Source organism: Notechis scutatus, chromosome 9, assembly GCF_049901735.1.
Source record: "Notechis scutatus isolate UNSWTSFEM ecotype Mainland chromosome 9, rNotScu1.2, whole genome shotgun sequence".
In the NCBI taxonomy this organism is placed as follows: domain Eukaryota; kingdom Metazoa; phylum Chordata; class Lepidosauria; order Squamata; family Elapidae; genus Notechis; species Notechis scutatus.
The window spans coordinates 17,829,271-17,848,406 of NC_142017.1; the positions used below are offsets into that span (position 1 = coordinate 17,829,271).

At 42.4% G+C, this 19,136-nt stretch overlaps 1 protein-coding gene across 1 annotated transcript in view; it reads right to left on the bottom strand.

Annotated features, from left to right (window-relative positions):
- The window catches only part of LOC113426019 (receptor-interacting serine/threonine-protein kinase 2-like), a 33,238-nt gene extending 27,196 nt beyond the window's left edge, over nucleotides 1–6,042 (bottom strand). The window contains exon 1 of the mRNA XM_026688335.2: nucleotides 5,921–6,042. The gene's annotated coding sequence lies outside the window, so the exon portion shown is untranslated. The remainder of the gene's footprint in view (nucleotides 1–5,920) is intronic.
- Between the last annotated feature and the right edge of the window lie 13,094 nt (nucleotides 6,043–19,136).

The window sequence follows — 19,136 nt, forward strand, 5'->3', positions numbered from 1 at the left end:
TTTGCTCTTTCCCAGTTTCTTCCACATCCAACGGAACCACGCTCCCACTCCCTGTCAGCTGTTCGGCCTCCCCCTTCAAATCAGATTCTGACAGGGGCATGACACTGTGGCTGTTCAGTTAGGAACATGGTTGTTAAGTGAATCAGGCTTCCCCACTGACTTGTCAGTTGGTCGCAAAAGGGGATCACATGATCTTGGGACACAGCAACGGTCATAAATATGAGTCAGTTGCCAAGCTAAATTTTGATCCTGTGGCCATGGGGATGCTGCAATGGTCATAAGTGTAAAAATGGTCATAAGTCACTTTTTCCAGTTGCCAGTGTCATTTCAAATGGTCACTAAGTGAATTGTTGTAAGGCGAGGACTACCTGTAATTTAGAAACAACAGAAGGCTGCTTCGGTATTCCCTCAGCAGAGAATATTGGACCCTTTTTCTCCAGAGCTGAACTGTTTTCCTTAATTTGAATTGGCTCCATAAACAGTTGAGGAATCTACCTGCCCCAGAGTTCTACTTCCTATGGGGTGCACTACTTCGAACGCAGACCCGGAGTTTATACATGTTATACATAACCAAAGAGGTTTTTTTTTAAAAAGACCACCAAAAGCACCAAAGAACCACTGATTCAATGAAACAGCTGCTCCTCCGTCTATTCCATTTTAAGAGCTAAACTTGAGACAATGAATTATTTCCTTGTTTGTCTAGAATGTGGGGAATTCAAAGCTGTTTTTGTTCAGTTTAAGAAGGGATGGGAATTAGCAAAGTAAATGAAAGGTAGTTAAATATTTATGCCAGGGGATTTTTTAAAAAAATTGTTGCCTTGGGAGTCATGAACAAAAGGCCAGCACGGTTTACTATTAACTCTTATCCCCTACCAGGAGCCAAACGGGGATCTAGACTACAAAGGAAGGCAAACAGAGTCAGACTGTTCCACCCTTCCTGCTCAGAAAAGAGTCGCTTCAATGTTTGTTTCTTCCATCTCCACACTTTCACTTTTCCTTTCCTATCACACCAATTAAGACTGAATCTGCAGGCAAAAAGCTGGACTACAGTGGTACTGTGATGACCCCGGGCATGGCACGAACGCAACACAGTCAGATAATCAGTAGGAGTCCAACTATTATCTCCAACTTTGCCCCCAATGTCCTGGTTACCTTCTGGCTGGAGAAAAACTCTCCCAGGAACAACCTTTGACCGCAGAAAATTAAGTCAAAAACATGAGCAACACAAACTATAAATTAAAGTCCAAACAAGTCAAACTGAAGTAATTAGTTTGGCAGGGCAGGAGCAAGAATTTCAGACTTGAAAGCACGGCAAAACTCACATAGTTGGGAAGATGCCAGGAACACAGATAAGCCACGACAACACAGGATAAAGTCACATTTGCTCCCAGCAGCCTGCCGAACGCAGTCTGCCTTTCGTATCAACTGTCAGTGCCGTTGTAACTTTGAATGGGCACTAAATAAACAGTTGTAAGTCAAGAGTTTTGTATGGTTTTTCCATACAAATCCAGGAATGGGGTGTTTGAAAGTCAACTGATTAAACAAAAAGGTTGGAAACCATTTTAGTGGCAAAAAGTGCAGGTCGTCCTTGACTTACGACCACAATTGGGACCAGAATTTGTTACAAAGCAAGGCAGTTGTTAAGTGAGCCACACCTGCCTTTATGATCTTTTTGCCCCGGTTGTAAGTGACTCGCTGCAGTTGGTAAGCAAATTGTATGATCGTTCAGCAAATCGGGCTTCTCCTATTGGATAGTTGCTGTTCAGAATTTTCCCTGGGAAGGTCACAGAGAGTGATCACGTGACCTGCACCTATCCGAAATACTTGCCAGTTGCCAAGCAACTGAGTTTTGATCAGGTAACCATTGGGATATTATGACAGGTTGAGAACTCATCGTAAGTCACTTTTTCCAGTTATCGTAACTTCAAACAGTGGCTACATGAATGACTATAAGTCAAGGACTTCCTGTACAGATTTTTAAAGCCAGCTGGGTGACCTTGGGCCACTTCCTCTTTGCCAGCCTTAGGAAGGGGGCAATGGCCAACTATCTTTGATATCTTACAGAGGTGGTATTCAGCAGGTTCTGACAGTTCTGGAGAACCAGTAATGGAAATTTTGAGTAGTTCTGAGAACCGGGAAATCCCACCTCTGACTGGCCCCGCCAACCCCATCTATTCTCTGCTTCCAGAGTCCCAGCTGATTGGTTGGGTCTTCTTTGGTTGCCTTGCACAGGAGAATGGAGCTGGAAAGCAGGTTAGTGGGGTGGGGAGGGAATGGGGATTTTGCAGTATAACCTTCCCCTGCCATGCCTACCAAGCCACGCCCACAGAACTGGTAGTAAAAATTTTTGAATCTCACCACTGATATCTTACCAAGGGATTTGGCCAGTCAACAGATCCAAAGGCACACAGAGAGAGGAGGAGGAGGAGGAGGAGGAGGAGGAGGAGGAGGAGGAGGAGGAGGAGGAGGAGGAGGAGGAGGAGGAGGAGGAGGAGAATTCCCTATTGGTACAAAAGCAGTTCTTGATGACTTGGCTGATCCAGCTCCCAGCACAAACCTTGAAAATGTTGTTCCAACCAGAAATACAGTTGTCGCAAAGCCAACGTAATGCAACAATTAAAGCATGGAATCATGACCGAGAAGGTCCAGATTCAAACCCCATTCAGCCAAGATATCTCTGGACCATTCCTGACTGGCTTGGCAAACTTCATGAATCTAATTTTTAAGTAGAGTTTGTGGAAGAAGGCACAATGGGCACAAAAGACATTTAAAAAAAACCCACCAGAAGTTGGAGGAAAAACCAACACCCCCAAGGTAGGAGTCTTCATACCATTTCAGACCAATGATTGTTGAGGTTTCTTGAAAACCTCCAGCTATGGAGCAATTCCAGAAATAGGGGAATCCCCTACGAGGTGTTGAAATTTCAGGAAAAAAAACTTTGACTTCCCCGCATCTCTTGCAACATCTACTGGTAGCAGCAGAGAAAGCTGCAAAAATATTTGAAGGTGAACGGGGAGACACATTTCAAGGCACAAGTAGCCCATCCCTTAGTTACTCTGTTTTGCAAGCATCCTCACCATAAGTATCCATATCCAACCCACAACTGAAGTAAGGAAAGTATGCAGAGAAAAGCAACAAAGATAATAAAAGGATCTGAAGGGTAATCCATACAAGGGTTTAATTCAGAATAGAGCTGGAAGGGACCTTGGAGGTCTTCTAGTCCAGCCCCCTGCTCAAGCAGGAGAACTTATACCATTTCAGACGAATGGCTGTCCAGTCTCTTCTTAAAAACCTCCAGGGATGAAGCTCCCACCAACGTCTGAAGGAAAGCTGTTCCACTGGTTAATTGTCCTCACTGTTAGGAAATTTCTCCCTAGTTCTAGGTTGCTTCTCTCCTTGACTGGTTTCCAGCCATTGCTTCTTGTCCTGCCTTCAGGTGCTTTGGTAAATAAGTCGACCCCCTCTTCTTTGTGGCCTCAAATTCTGGAAAACTGCCATCATGTCACCCTGAGTCCTTCTAGCTAGGTATATCCAGCCTATTGAAGAGAGATATTAGAGGGGAACATGATAGCAGTCTTCAAGAACTTCCAATACTTGAGGGACTGTCACAGAGAACAGGGGGTTGACTTATTCTTCAAAGCCCCAGATGGCAAAACAAACCTGGGTGGAAGCTTTTCAAAGAGAGAGCCAACCTAGATGGAGAGAAAAAATTTTTTTGACAGTGAGGTCAACTAATCAATGGAACAGTTTGCCTTCTGGAGTTGTGGGTGCTCCATCACTGAAGATCTTCAAAAATAGACTGGACAACCATTTTAATTGGATGATGTAAGGCTCCTGCCTTGAACAGAGGATTGGACTAGATACAGGGGTCTCCAACCTTGGCAACTTTAAGACTTGTGGACTTCAACTCCCAGAATTCCTCAGCCAGCAAAGCAACCAAGTAAAGCTGGCTGAGGAATTCTGGGAGTTGAAGTCCACAAGTCTTAAAGTTGCCAAGGTTGGAGACTCCTGGACTGGAAGACCTCCAAGCCCTATGATTCTATGTTCTATGAACCTACCTTGTGACGGACACCACAATGACTACTTCCTCACTTGATCTCTCTCCCTTTAGCCATCTGTGTTCCCAGCAAATCAGATTGGCAAAGGCTGTCTGGATGCTCACTAAACATCTCATCTCCATGTACTTTCTGTCTCTGTCTGCAGGGTATGATAATAAAAAAATGAAAATGGTGGCTGCAACCCTTCTTTTTTAAAAAAATGTACATTGCACACTAGATAGAGGCTAATATTTGGACTAGACTCTCCTGCTCAAGCAGGGGGTTAGACTAGATGACCTCCAAGGTCCCTTCCAACTCTGTTATTCTATGTCACTTGGGACACACCAATAATGAACTTGCTATTGCATCATCATAACCCAGGGGTCCCCAAGCTTGGCAACTTTAAGACTTGTGGACTTCAGCTCCCAGAATGGGAGTTGAAGTCCACAAGTCTTAAAGTGGCCACATTTGGAGACCTTTGTCATAACCGATGTCTTGAATTTGCTTTACCTTACTCCTTGGTGGTGCCTGACATTTCCTCTATTGCTTTCCTTGTGTAAAATGGCAGATTTTAAATTCCCTGAAGGCAGGGCTACTCAGCTGTTCAGAGATGGCTGACTAGCAATCATCATCTTTATCATGGTCATTATCATTGAAGGCGTGACAAAACCACAGCCTTACAATGCATCAACGAGTCACCGAAGAAGCAATAGGAAATTCAACAAATAGGTCAAACAAAAAGTAGAATCAAAACCAACTAAAAGCAAATCCCTTTCCTACCTCAAACAGGAACCAGAAGCTTGCAGAACCTCCAAAACCTGGAAATCAAACCCATTATTCCTGACCAAAGATGATTTAAAATATCCAAACCATCTTCTAAGAAGTCATGAATTGGCAGCTTTTCTCAATAGGGAAAGAAATATGTTTGTTGACAATTGTAAAAACCATTCCTCATTTCCTTTTATACAAGAAAATAAACAGGACAGTTTATACTACTAGAAAATTATTCTCTGACACCACAGTGTAAACATGCCCACTTGTAAGTAAAACCACCCCATTCTATAGGACTTACTTTTACAAACCAACTTGTAAATGGCCACACAATGGTTTCTTAACGGCACTTAAGGATGAACCATTTGCATTATTGTTTTGCAGAAAGGAAATGATTGAAAAGATTAGATTCCATTTCAAATCTAACTGTAAACAAGAATTAGGGGGAGGAAATCCTTCAGGGGGAATAAAAGGGAAACAGTAAAAGAATATTTTTAATCAGCTGATTTTTTTCATTAACATAAAAAAAGAATTCATGAACAATCATTCAGTAATACATGTCAGGGAAATAATTATAGAAGGGGCTGGATCATTACACAAATCACTTTGAAATGAAGTGGCACAGACATCTTAAAGAGGGAGGGAGGGAGAAAGAGAGAGAGAATTTCCCGATACGGCAAGAATAACTTTCCATATCTCATTATCAACTGATCAACCCACGAAGTTTTTCAACCGCATGTCATTGTGCTCCTCATTTAAGTGTTTCTTTGCCTTATCAGAGCTTGCAAATCATTAAGTGTTCCACCTTATGATTCTTGACGAATGTATCTTTTCTTTTATGTATACTGAGAATATTTGCATCCTTGTGTGTCCAACCACACTTGGCCAATAAGGAATTCTATTCTATTCTATTCTATTCTATTCTATTCTATTCTATTCTATTCTATTCTATTCTATTTACTCTTCTAAGCAATAAAACACTCAAACGTATATATTTTTTACCACTTGCAATAGTCTGAAGGCTGCTCGTACAACAAGGGAGACCAAACTACCCCTTGAATTGTGGAATGCAGAAGAAACTCCCTGCAGGGGGAAAAAAAATCTGGACTTACCTCCAAGAATTCAAGTAGAGGAATGTTCTTAACCTAAATTGGTGGACAAAATTTCTAGCAGCCGGATCAGCAAAACAGCTTCAAGCTCAGATGGCAATGAGTCAGTTGCAACGTAAAACTCCTCCTCCTTGTTCAGCTGACCGAGGCCCAAAATTCCCCCAGGCAGTTCAAGTTCTCATTGTAACTCTTTCGTGCCTAATAAGAGTTACAGCTCATTTTCCACCAAGGTTGTAAAAGTCTCCAGAACATCAATGAATCCAACAACATCACTACCTAGCTTCATTACTAGGTTCAGTAATTGGAGTGAGTTTATTATGTCCCAAACATCTATAATTGTTCTCAAAGTTGGATAAAAATCTAATCTAATCAGAATAGACCTGGAAGGGATCTTGGAGGTCTTCTAGTCCAACACTCTGCTCAAGCAGGAGACACACACTATATCAGACAACTGGCTGTCCAGTATTTTCTTAAAAACCTCCGGGGATGAAGCACCCACAACTTCTGAAGGTAACTTCTCTTCCATTGGTTAATTGTTCCCACTATTAGGAAGTTTCTCCTTAATTCCAGGTTTCTTCTTTCCTTGATTAGTTTCCATCCATTGTTTCTTCTCTTGCCTTCTGGTGCTTTGGAAAATAGGTTGACCTCCCCCCTTATTTGTGGCAGCCCCCCAATACTGGAATACTGCCCTCAGGTTCCCCCTGAGTCCTTCTTTTTCTCTAGACTAGCCATGTCTAATTCCTGCAACTGTTCTTCAAACATTTTAGTCTCCAGGCCTTTAATCATCTTAGCTGCTCTTCAATCTTTTGATATCAATCTTTTGATATCAATCTTTTGATATCAAGAAGATAATGCATTGATTTCCAAAAGAAGAACATCACAAATGGTTGCTTTAGTGTATTGTTGTTTATGCACAACAAATTGTGCATTTGTTCCAGATGGGATTTAATATTTCTATGATGGTAGGTAATGCATTGATTTGTTTACTTGGGATGTTAGATTGTTGGGTTGAATAATTAAGGAATCAACTTGTTCTGGAGAACAGATGTTTGTTTTAGTGTGTAGGTGAAGTATATCATCACGTTGAAAGAAGTAGACAATCCTGTTGAAGTATGTATACATACACATGCTACATGCACACAAAAATTGTGTTTTGCTTATCTGATTTTATCACTAATATATTAACTTAGTTATGAAACTGACTCATTCTCTGAGTTTCAGGGAATGGCAAACTAGCTAAATCATCCCTGTTCACACAACAAACTGAACCACTCAAAATCTAACCAAAGTTGGCATGTTTTACAAATGTTCCTCAAGACACTTAAGAGGGATGGGCAACCCCTTTGAATGCTTTGGGGGGGCTCCTTGAAGTCCATGTAAAAATGGGAATCTGAGGAAAGATTAATGTTCCATTTCGGACAGTGGTGGGATTCAATTTTTATTACTACCGGTTCTGTGGGCGTGGCTTGGTGGGCGTGGCAGGGGAAGGTTACTGCAAAATCCCCATTCCCTCCCCACCCCACTAACCTACTTTCCAGCTCCATTCTCCTGTGCAGGGCAACAAAAGAAGACCCAGCCGATCAGCTGGGACTTGATGGGAGACAGAGAAGAGATGGGGTTGGTGGGGCCAGTCAGAGGTGGTATTTGCTGGTTCTCCGAACTACTCAAAATTTCCACTACCGGTTCTCCAGAACTGGTTAGAACCTGTTGAATACCACCTCTGGTTTTGGACAAATTAAGGACAATAATGGTGTAAATGGTTTTTTAGTTGCATTTCTTGCCAACCTCATTAGTGAATGGGAAGCCCAACCATTGTTCATTTTCCTTGGATAGAAAGTTTAGCCAGCTTTAAAGTTGCTTAAATGGCAGTTTGCCTGCCACTTAAGACCGGCTTGTAGAGACGTCTTGTGCTAATGACTCAGTTTATTTTGGAAGGTAGAATCTACCACTGTTTTGGAAATATGCTAAATCTATGTCCAAAAATAGCCCCGTTAGAGGAAGTGTGCTGAGTGAAGCAAGAGGGACTCTCCTTGATGCTTCTCAACCACTTTTCATGCTTCTCAACAACTCCTCCTCCATCCCTCCTGACCTAATTCTCTATTTTTGGACATGGGTTGAGATCTATCTCAGAAGCATGCTAAATGCACGTGAAAAGATAGAACACAGAGTGCAGAATAATAGGGGTGGAAGGAAACTTGGAAGTCTTCTAAGTCCAACCCCTTGGAGACCTTAGATCAGGGGTATCAAACTCGTGCCATCACGACAGCGTCATGTGACATATCAGAAGTTTTTCCCCCCTTCGCTAAACCAGGCGTGGGCATGGCCAGCACATCTGGCCCACCGGCTGGGAGTTTGACAACCCTGCCTTATACTATTCCAGAAAAATGGCTGTCCAGTCTCTTCTTGAAAACCTCCAGTGGTGGAGAACCCATCATTTCCAGAGACAACTGTCAGCTTTGGAAGCCATATTGAGATCCGATGCTCCCACGCTGCTACAAGTGGGAGGGGGGATTCAAATGAATAATCTCTAAGTAGACAAAATAAAATTATTTTGTTAGTTCAAGGTCACTGAGTATGGCGCAGAATGAAATAAGAATCTTATTTTAGGATGGATTGTGATTGGGCCATGTGATGTGATGACGGCCAAGCGCGGGATGGATTTGTAGTTTTCAATATTGCAAGGAAGCCCAAAAAACTTTCAGATTCGGGATTCCACAGATATGCCAGTTACTATCCAAATAAAGGTATCTTTCAGATATATCTGTCTAGGAGGTATTGATTGGAATGGAGGTTTGCTGGAACACTGACAAAAAGACGTTCCACTGATTAGTAGTTCTCACGGACAGGAAATTTCTCCTTAGCTCTAGGTTCAATGGTGGACTGTTAGCTGGTTTGGACCGGCTCGCCCGTACTGGTAGTTATGACCACTGGTTGGGCCCGCCCATCAGCCTAGGCACTATCCCGTCCTATATATCTTACATTTTTGCTCCTCGCAGCCCAGCTGCTTTCCACGATCTACTTGCCCTGGCTTCTGCGCACAGTATATTCCCATGGTTTTGTAGCTGTGCGAAGGGGGCGTGCACACACACACGCTCACATTTTTGGCGAACTGGTTGTTAAACCGGTTGCAGCCCACATCTGTCTAGGTTGGATCTGTGTTTAATGAATTTCCATCCATTACTTCTTGTCCTACCTTCAGGCGCTTTGGAGAATAAATTGACAAAGAAGATCACCTGAGTTGCTGGTCCTTGGCACCAGGCAGAACTTGTGGTGAGCATTGGAGGGCACTCCTACCTACTGTATATCACTCAGCGTCCCCTGGCTGTGCCTGTGACCTGTCACTTGAAAGGGGAAGAAATAGGCAAAATTCTTATTAATTTCCTTCTAATCTCTTTCAAATTGGTAACCCTCAAGCAGGTAGTAGTGACGCTGGAAAGTGGGCATAGTAGAAGTCTTTAGTGAAAGTGGTACAAAACGGCATCTTTGTTGAAAGTGGTGCAACATGGCGCCCTAAACCATAATTTACAAACTACAGTATCTGGCATCACATCTGCACTGAGCACAATGAAGTGTACCAAATGTGGGTCAGCTAATGTCACAAAAATGCTCACGCACGCTCAGTTAATGCTGCCCTATCGCAATCCTCCAAATATGAAATATTGTGTGTGAGAGCAATGCAGACTGAGCAATTGCAATAACTGAGTCAGAGTATCAGATTGAAAAACACTGCTAATAGAAGGCATGTTGGTTACCCACATACCACAACCATTACAATATACAGAAAGCAAGGACTAGAATAGCCAGTCAATGAACAACTGGGACACCAATCTAGTTAATCAGGTTGGACATGTTTCTCTGGCAGCATCCAACCGAGAGATCAAACTGTACACCTTTGTTTCTTCTTGCTTTCTGCCATAATTCCAAGAAGATCAGCACCTTAACTCTTAAGTCAATGAGGGAATCTGTTTGCATTTGGGGAAAATGTAGCGGTTAAGCCACATCAAACTGGGAAACTGGGAGTTCAAGTTCCCCATTCCCTCCCCACCCCACTAACCTGCTTTCCAGCTCTGTTCTCCTGTGCAGGGCAACCAAAGAAGACCCAACCAATCAGCTCAGGAGGCAGAGAATAGATGGGGGTGGGCTAGTCAGAAGCTGTATTTGCCAGTTCTCCAAACTACTCAAAATTTCCACTACTGGTTCTCCAGAACTGGTCAGAACTTGCTGAATACCACCTCTGGTTTGCACAGTGTGTGAACTGCAGGTGTCTTGTTAGAAGTTGCAAAGCCAAACTCTCAGAACAAAATATTCCCAATTCAAACCGTACCTTTATTTTAATATTAGGAGGGTACAGTTAAAGCGTTCTTTTTTTTGGATGTAACTTCGTCTCTGTAACACAAGAGGAAAAGCAACCATAATCGTAATAGTCTAATAGTCGGGGGAATGTCCACAAGGGGGATTTAAAAGCTAAAGCAACGTTTGTGGCCACCTGCCGCCTTCTTCTTTTTAATTGCATCATCCATGCAGTGCAGATAAAAAGGGCAAGAGCAGTGCCCATACTGCACATACACCCCGTAATCCAACAGCTGCTGTTTCTTTCAGGATTGTTCTTTAGATATACAATATTCTTCAAGCTCTCTAAGATGCTTGAAAAAATGCAACATCATACCAGCATATAATACCAAAAGAATGCAGAAGAATACAGCAGTCCAAAACCAGCAGGCTAAGGAACAGCTTCTACCACACAGCAGTTTCCTTACTGAACTCCTCAATTTGTCTACCCCCACATACACACTGTTACTTCCCCTGACAATATATAATATATCTTGTATAAACACTCTGTGCATTATACTTATATTCAATATGTCTGTGCATTATACTTATATTCAACATGCTCATAAACACTCTGTACAGTCGTATATATTTCTTTCATAGATATACATTCTGTATATTCATAGATATTCTGCATATCCATATATAGTTATATATTCTGTATATTTGTCTATACATATTTATATTTCATTGCTGTTTTGCACTTCTGGTTAGATGCTAACTGCATTTCATTGCCTGTGTTCATGAGCAGTGACAATAAAGTTGAATCTAATCTAATCTAATCTATTCTAATCTAATCTAATCTAATCTAATCTAATCTAAAGAATACCAGCAGATGTTGTGACTCTGGAAAGAGTGCAGAGAAGAGCAACTAGGATGATTAGAGCCCTGGAGACTAAAACATGGCAAACGGTTGCGGGAATTGGGTATGTCTAGTCTAGTGAAAAGAAGGACTAGGGGTGATGTGATAGCAGTGTTCAAGTATTGGAGGGGCTGTCACAAAGAAGAGAGGGGGTGGTCAACCTATTTTCCAAAGCACCAGAAGGCAGGACGAGAAGCAACAGATAGAAATGAATCAAGGAGACGACCTAGAATTAAGGTGAAACTTCCTAACAGTGAAAGCAATTAAGCAGTGGAACAGCTTGCCTTCAGAAGTTGTGGGCACTCCATGTCGTGGTTCGGCGGCAGACGGTGCAGACAGCAGCAGAATCGGACAGTGGGGAAGAACAGGGACCAGTCTGGGAGTCCTGCATCTAATGCAGAGATGGGGCCAGGACCATCTGGGAGTGGGGTGCTGCCTCCGAAGCCTCTGGAGTCTGGCAGCAGTGAGGCAGAGGACCCAGGGGAGCCTGTTCCCAGTGCACGAGTGCGCAGAGCTGCTAGAAGGCGAGAGCAGCTGAAACAAAAGGGGCGACTCAAGAGTAAGGCTGGGAGGTGATTGCCCCTCCCCTAAGGGATAAAAGTCAGGCCAAGATGATGAAACCTTTGCAGGAAGCAAAGTAGTTCAGTCGGTTCCAAGTCATTCTTGAAGCTCTTTGTACTTCGGTTGGTTTCTTTTCTAGATAATTTGATACTTCTGTTTTTGGCAGCACTTCACAGAACTGAAAGGTGTGTGCTTATCTTGGGGTATTGTTTGAGATTAATTCCAGCTGGGAATGAAAACAATTCCCAGTGTTGCAATAAAATAGGTTTTGTTTTTAAAATAAGTTTGTGAATAATTACAGTTTATGAAACCTGGGTCAGAACACTCCATCACTGGAGGTTTTTAAGAGGAGATTGGACACCCATTTGTCCAGAATGGTATAGAATCTCCTGCTTGAGCAGGGAGTTGGACTAGATGACCTCCAATATCCCTTCCAACTCTGTTGTTCTGTTATCTCTAAGCGAGGCTGATTGGGTCCAAGATTAGATTCTGCAGATGATTCAAATTCTGGGACATCTGGATGTGGGCCAGTGATTTCTGGCAGGTGTGCCACTGAAGTCCACACTCCAGTAACCTGTCCCACCCATTTCCTCCCCCTTTTCTTGCAAGTTTGCTTCTGCAATGTTTCAGAAACCAGAAGGACAGACAAGAAACTTGATTGTTTTGATCTGCTATTTAGCGTCTACAAAGATAAGTGTTGCTATAGAAGTAGTCCTGGACTTACAACTATTTGCCTAGTGACCGAAGTTACAACACAGTGGTGGGATTCAAATTTTTTTACTACTGGTTCTGTGGGCGTGGCTTAGTGGGCATGGCTTGGTGGGCATGGCAGGGGAAGGATACTGCAAAATCTCCATTCCCTCCCTACCCCACTAACCTGCTTTCCAGCTCCATTCTCCTGGGCAGGGCAACCAAAGAAGACGCAGCCGATCAGCTGGGACTCAATGGGAGGCAGAGAATAGAGAACAGAGGTGGTATTTGACAGTTCTCCAAACTACTCAAAATTTCCGCTACCAGTTCTCCAGAACTGGTCAGAACCGGATGGATACCACTTCTGGTTGCAGTGTGCCAGAATCATTTACAAGCAAAATCAAGCAAAGAATCTGGGAAGCCAGATTCACTTAACAACTGTGTAACTGATTTAACAACTGCCAGGATTCATTTAACAACACTGTCAAAAATAGGGCAAATCGCTTTAGCTGCTCTGAACTAACTTCCTTTTGAAGCTTAACCACGAATACAACGCAGAAACCATTCTTAGGCACCGATTCTATTGCCTGCTACATGCTTAATATGCTCAAGAGTTCCACGCTAAAACATTGATTAATCTTAAAACTGCTTATATATTCTTCCACTTCAACCAGAGATAGTCGCTTAAGTTGCAATCATATACATTTTCCAGATAAGTAAACACAGTGCACTGATGCTGTTGGGTAATTTGGTAATGAAACGTCTGCAAGAAAAGAAAACTCAGCGAGCACTGAGGACCTCACATGAACATATTTTCCTCCTCCTCTCTTCTACCTCCTTTCTGTTACTTCTCATCTTCAGCTCCACCAGAATCTTGTGATCAGCCAAGCATGGTCAGCGGGGTGGTTTATCTGGGTTTTCTCCAATTTTATTATCTTGATTTCCCCTCCCTTCCTTTCCATCACTGCCAAATTCCTTTCATTTTTGGAAATGCTGTAATACGGCTGGAAATTTCAAATTCAACTGACTTCTATTTATATTTTTAAAATGACCTTAGCTGATATGGAGAACTGGGGAAGGGAGTTTCCCCTGCAATGCTCTGCCAAAATAGTTTACCATTTAATTCATTGCAGTTCTTAGCAGGCTATTTTTCAATAGAGGAACTTCCCAAAGACCATTCTTAGCTAATTTTAGAATTCAATGAAAGCCCCTGAGAGGCAGGAGGAAAAAACTGAAGCAGGAAAAGGTGTGTACCAGATTATAAGAAAAAACATACAAGGAGGAACTCTTAATACTTATTTATTTATTTATTTTTTTATTTATTTGATTTGCCAATTGTTTACAAGATAATAAGTATAAATGTATACATAGTTGTGAATACATGAAATGGGTACATATAAGAAAAAAAGAAAAGAAAATAAAAAAGAGAAACAATAGGACAGGGACGGTAGGCACGTTGGTGCGCTTATGCACGCCCCTACAGACCTCTTAGGAAAGGGGTGAGGTCAATAGTAGACAGTCTAAGGTTAAAGTTTTTGGGGTTTGGGGAAGAAACTACAGAGTCAGGTAGGTATTAAGTCGTATTTCCTGCAATCAAGTTTGGTGCGGTTTTTCATTTTGAGTTTTTTACCAGTGTTCTTGTGTTGTTATGGTTGAAGCTGCTGAAGTATTCATTGAAGGAAATGCTTTAAGTCAGACCGAAGACGGCGAATTCAAGGAGTCAGTCTGGTGGGTACAACGAGTAGAGGAGTGGAGAACTCTTCTTGTGAAATATTTCTGACTTTCATCAGATACGGAGTGTGGGTTCCAGACGTGAACGTTATTGGCAGCTTTGTCGTAGTATTACCGGAAAAAGCCAGGTTAGGAACAACCATGCCTTTGGCAGTCAGTGGCTCCATGCTAGGGTGATCGTCCTTCAGAGGAGCCACAAGTCTCTCAGCTTTTTTTTTCATTTTTTGAATTTAACACTTTTTGTTGAGTTTTTTACCTAGAGAAGGGGTGTCAAACTCATGGCCCATGGGCCGGATGAGTCGCGTGCTGCCCCCCCCTCTCCCGGCCAGTTTGGAGAATTCTGGGAATTGAAGTCCACAAGTCTTAAAAGTTGCTAACCCCAATCTGGAGGGGTTTCCGATGCCATAACTGGGACCTTGGGACCCATGTTTAAAAAGGGTGGGAGTTGGATTTATTTATTTTATTTATTGATTTTGTTTTGTTTATCTGATTTGTCAATCACTTACAAGATAATACGTATAAGAATAATCATGAGTATGAATACAGGAAATAGGTACGAATAAATGGTATAGGACAGGGACGGCAGGCACGATTATGCACTTATGCAACCCATCCTAATAAAGTTTGGGGAGAGATTGAGGCTCCCTCAGAAGATTCTCCAGAGCTGGCACATGTCCTTTCCTCCTAGTCCTGATGGAAAGATCTGTTCTAGTCGGTTGGGGTATGCACAACATGCAAAGCACAAGGACAAGGCTGAATAGTCAAGACCTTGTTGATGATCCAAACTCTGTCAAGGATCTTGGAGTACTCATGCCAAATGACCTAAGTGCTAGAGCCCACTATAACTACATAGCCAAAAAGGCATTAAGAGTTGTTAACCTAATCTTACATAGGTTTTTCTCTGGTAATATTACACTTATAACTAGAGCATACAAAACATTTGCTAAACCAATACTCAAATACAGCTCATCAGTCTGGAACCCACATTACGTATCTGATATTAACACAGTTGAGAAAGTCCAGAAATATTTTACAAGGAGAGTTCTCCACTCCTCTACTCGAAATTCTAGACCTAGAAAACCTAGAACTACACCGCCTTCAGTCTGATCTAAGTATGGTATATAAAATCATAGATTGCAATGTCCTACCTGTCAATGAATACTTCAGCTTCAATCATAACAATACAAGAGCACACAATAGATACAAACTCAAGGTTAACCGCACCAAACTTGATTGCAGGCAATACGACTTCAGCAACAGAGTGGTCAATTTCTGGCATACTCTACCTGACTCTGTGGTTTTTTTCTCCAAACCGCAAAAACTTTAACCTTAGACTGTCTACTATTTTATATAAATAAAAATATAATTTTATATAAATTATTATTATTATTATTATTATTAATCATCATCATCATTTCCCAAGGATCTAAAAGCCTTATGAGAAAGAGGATCAAACCAGCCCTTCCCTAACAAACATACAGATAAATGAGCCATTAATCTGGAGGCTAGTTGGCCAATTTATATTTCTCAACCATGTCCGCTGTTGTTGTTCAGCTGCTGAGTATGCCTGACTCTTCACAACACCACGGACTACAGCATGCCAGCTCCCCTGCCTCCCGGAGTTTGCTCAAATTCACGTCCATTGCATTGAGGACACGATCTAACCATTTCACCCTCTGCCGTCCTCTTCTCCTTTCACCTTCCATCTTTCCCAACATCTTTCCATCTTTCTTTTCCAAGGAATCCTCTCTTCTCTTCTCATTTGCTGGCCAAAGAATTTCAGCTTCAGCTTCTGGATCTCTCCTTCTAAAGAATACTGGGGTTGATTTCCTTTAGGATTGGTCAGTTTGACCTCCTTACAGTCCAAGGGACCTTCAAACCACCTTTTAATAAATCTGCTAAGAAGGCTCTGTGAGAGCCCAGCTTGTTGGAGGGTGAGCAGCTGCCCTGGGATAAGGCAGGTCACATTTTGCAAAACAGAGGTCTCCAAACGTGGTAACTTTAAGACTTGTGGACTTCAACTCCTAGAATCCCAAGAGATCCTCTGTACCAAATGGTGGGTGTTTTCATATCTCCATAAGGTTCTACATATTTTTTCTCCAAATCCTGGATGAAATAAAAATTGTGTCTCATGTAGACAAGTTAACAGACAGACAGACAGACAGACAGACACACATGCACACTTTCAGTTCTTTCTGCAGCAGCAAAAATGTTGTTGTTAGTTGTTAGTTGGGCAATCATGTGCGACCCATCGTGACCCCCAGGCCTTCTTCCTCTACCATCTTCTGGAGTCCATTTAAGCTCATGCCAACTGCTTCAATGACTCGATCCAGCCACCTCCTTCTCTGCTGTCCCCTTCTTCTTTCGCCCTCAATCGTTCCCAGCATTAGGCTCTTTTCCAGGGATGGGATCCGACCAGTATAACTACCAGTTCTGTTGCTCTGCGTCGCACGAGTGCAATTTACAACCTACTGAGCTGCCCGGACAGCTGAGCAGCGCTGCATGCGGGTGCACAGCGGTTGGAAAAGCCCTTTTTTCCTGCTTTTTCAACTGCAGCTGTGCCGTGCAAAGCAGCTGTGGTTGAAAAAACAGGAATAAAGGACAGGTAAGAGCCTGGGCGGGCAGGTGGGCCAAAACAGCAGCAGACACAGAACCAGGTCTGTGTCTGCTGCTTTTCAGAGCTACTGGTTTTGTAGAGCTGGACAGAACCAGTAGAATCCCATCCTTTCTCCAGCGAGTCCTTCCTTCTCATGAGGTGGCCAAAGTCTTTGAGTTTCATCTTCAGGATCTGGCCTTCTAAAGAGCAGTCAGGGTTGATCTCCTCTCGGACTGACCGGTTGGATCACCTTGCAGTCCAAGGGACTCGCAGGAGTCTCCTCCAGCCCCAGAGTTCAAAGGCCTCCATTCTTCCTCAGCCTTGCTTGTGGTCCAACTTTCACAGCCGTACATTGCAACCGGGAAAACCAGAGCCTTGACTATGTTAGCAGACATTTAATATCCAAGTGGACAAGAAGTCTTCCTTGATCCAAGTCCTTGAAGGGGTCCCTGAACTGAAGAAGATTCCCAATCAGGGGGAGCCTCCATGGTCCAGGGAAAAACCTTTGGGACATTTGCTTTTCCAAAACCAGAGAAATAGGAGGGAAAGAACGATTAGCCAGCTGAAAACAGCCATATCCAAAGCAGAGAAATCTCCCACTGTGTTTCTCTGCTGCTGCCTCTCTGAGAAATCAACCTTTGATTAAATCTTTACCCTCAGGATGAAAGAAATTTTGAACCAAAGCCAAATTTCACAAGGTGTAATTTAGCGTGGAGATAACATCAGGATCTTCAGGTGGGGAAAAAAGAGAATATGCTGCCAAAATATACCAATGCATTCTTGTCTAAAATTTCAGGAAGTATTTTATCCCTGAATCTGAAGAAAAACACAATTAACAAAGCAAAGTTAAAGTTAATAACCTTATTTTGCGAAGCTTCTTCTCCGGCATATTGTATTGCTAACTAGGGCATACAAAACCTTTGCCAGACCAATTCACAAACACAGCTCATCCGCCTGGAACCCACACTGTATATTGGACATTAACACAATTGAAAGCGTTCAGAGGTATTTCTCAAGAAAAGTTCTCCACTCCTCCACTCACAATAGAATTCCCTTTGCCTCTAGGCTCGAAATTCTGGGCCTGGACAATCTGGTACTGTGCCGCCTGCGGTCCGATCTAAGCACAGTACACAAAAATGTCTGCTATGACACCTTGCCTGCTGACAACTTCTTCAGCTTTAATCACAATAATACATGGGCAAACAACCGATATAAACTCAAGGTAAACTCGATTGCAGAAAATACGACTTCAGCCACAGAGGGGTCAATGCCTGGAATGCCCTATCAGGCTCCGTTGTTACAGCCTCAACCCATCACAGCTTCAACCTCAAACTGTCTACCGTGGACTTCACCCCACTCTTAAAGAGATCCTTAAAGGGGTCGTGCATAAGCATACCAGCGTGCCTACCGTCCCTGTCTTACTGTCCCCATTTATCTGTATTTACTTCCTTTGTCTTGTTTATGTTCATACTTATATTTGTACATGTTTGACAAACCAAAAAGAGAAAAAAAGCGAAAGAGAAAAAATACCATCTATTAAAATCTGGCATCCCTTGTATCAAATGCAATGAAGTATTCCTTTTCCTCATACCTGGAGATCAAATGCTAAGAGTTTCTCGTGTCTACTTTATAAAAATGTCTGCCCTAAGGAGCGGCTCAGTTGATCCAACAGACTGTGCCTTGTTGTCTCCTTGAATCTGGTAAATACTTCTGTTCCATTGTGGAAATTTCATCCTTGTAGTTTGTTTGGTTTGTTATTTCACCTCTATCTGCTCATTAAATTTGGACTGTATTGCTTTCTTCTGAAGACTATTTTTGAGTACATTTTATGTCCAACTGAGTATTATTGAACAGTGGGGCCAAACTGGAGGCATTAAAGGACACTTATTTATGTTTTGGATTTTGTTATGTTTGTGGGTCATCACAGTTCCCTAGTATGAAGGGCTCAGATTTAAGAAACATCTTTGTTGGTGCAGTGACCTAGAAGTGGAGCTCTCGCCTCACAATCAGGAGGCTGTGAGTTTGATCCCAGGTAGAGGTTAATATTTGCTCCTGCTTGCGCAGGGGGTTGGACTAGATGACCCTTCCAACTCTGTTATTCTATGTTCTAAGTGACTCTAAGACAGTGATGGCTAACCTTTTCAGCTTGGTGTGTCGAAAATCAGGAAAAAGTGTAGCCTTCCTCGGGTCGTGTGTCACTTCAAGAAATATCAATAATTTGGTAATATTTGCAGCCCTAATAAAGAAAGAGTTATATTTTTAATATATTTATTATATTTATTAGTTCAAAAAGCAAAAAACAAATAATGATTTACCTCAGTGACTTTTCTGTTGCTGAATTGCATTTGCTAAATCTTCAGCCGCAGAAGAAGAACCCTGCCAGGAGAAAGAAATTAAAGTCAAGATGATGTCCAAAATAAGGGTTTTTTTTGGTTTGTGTTTTGGAGATA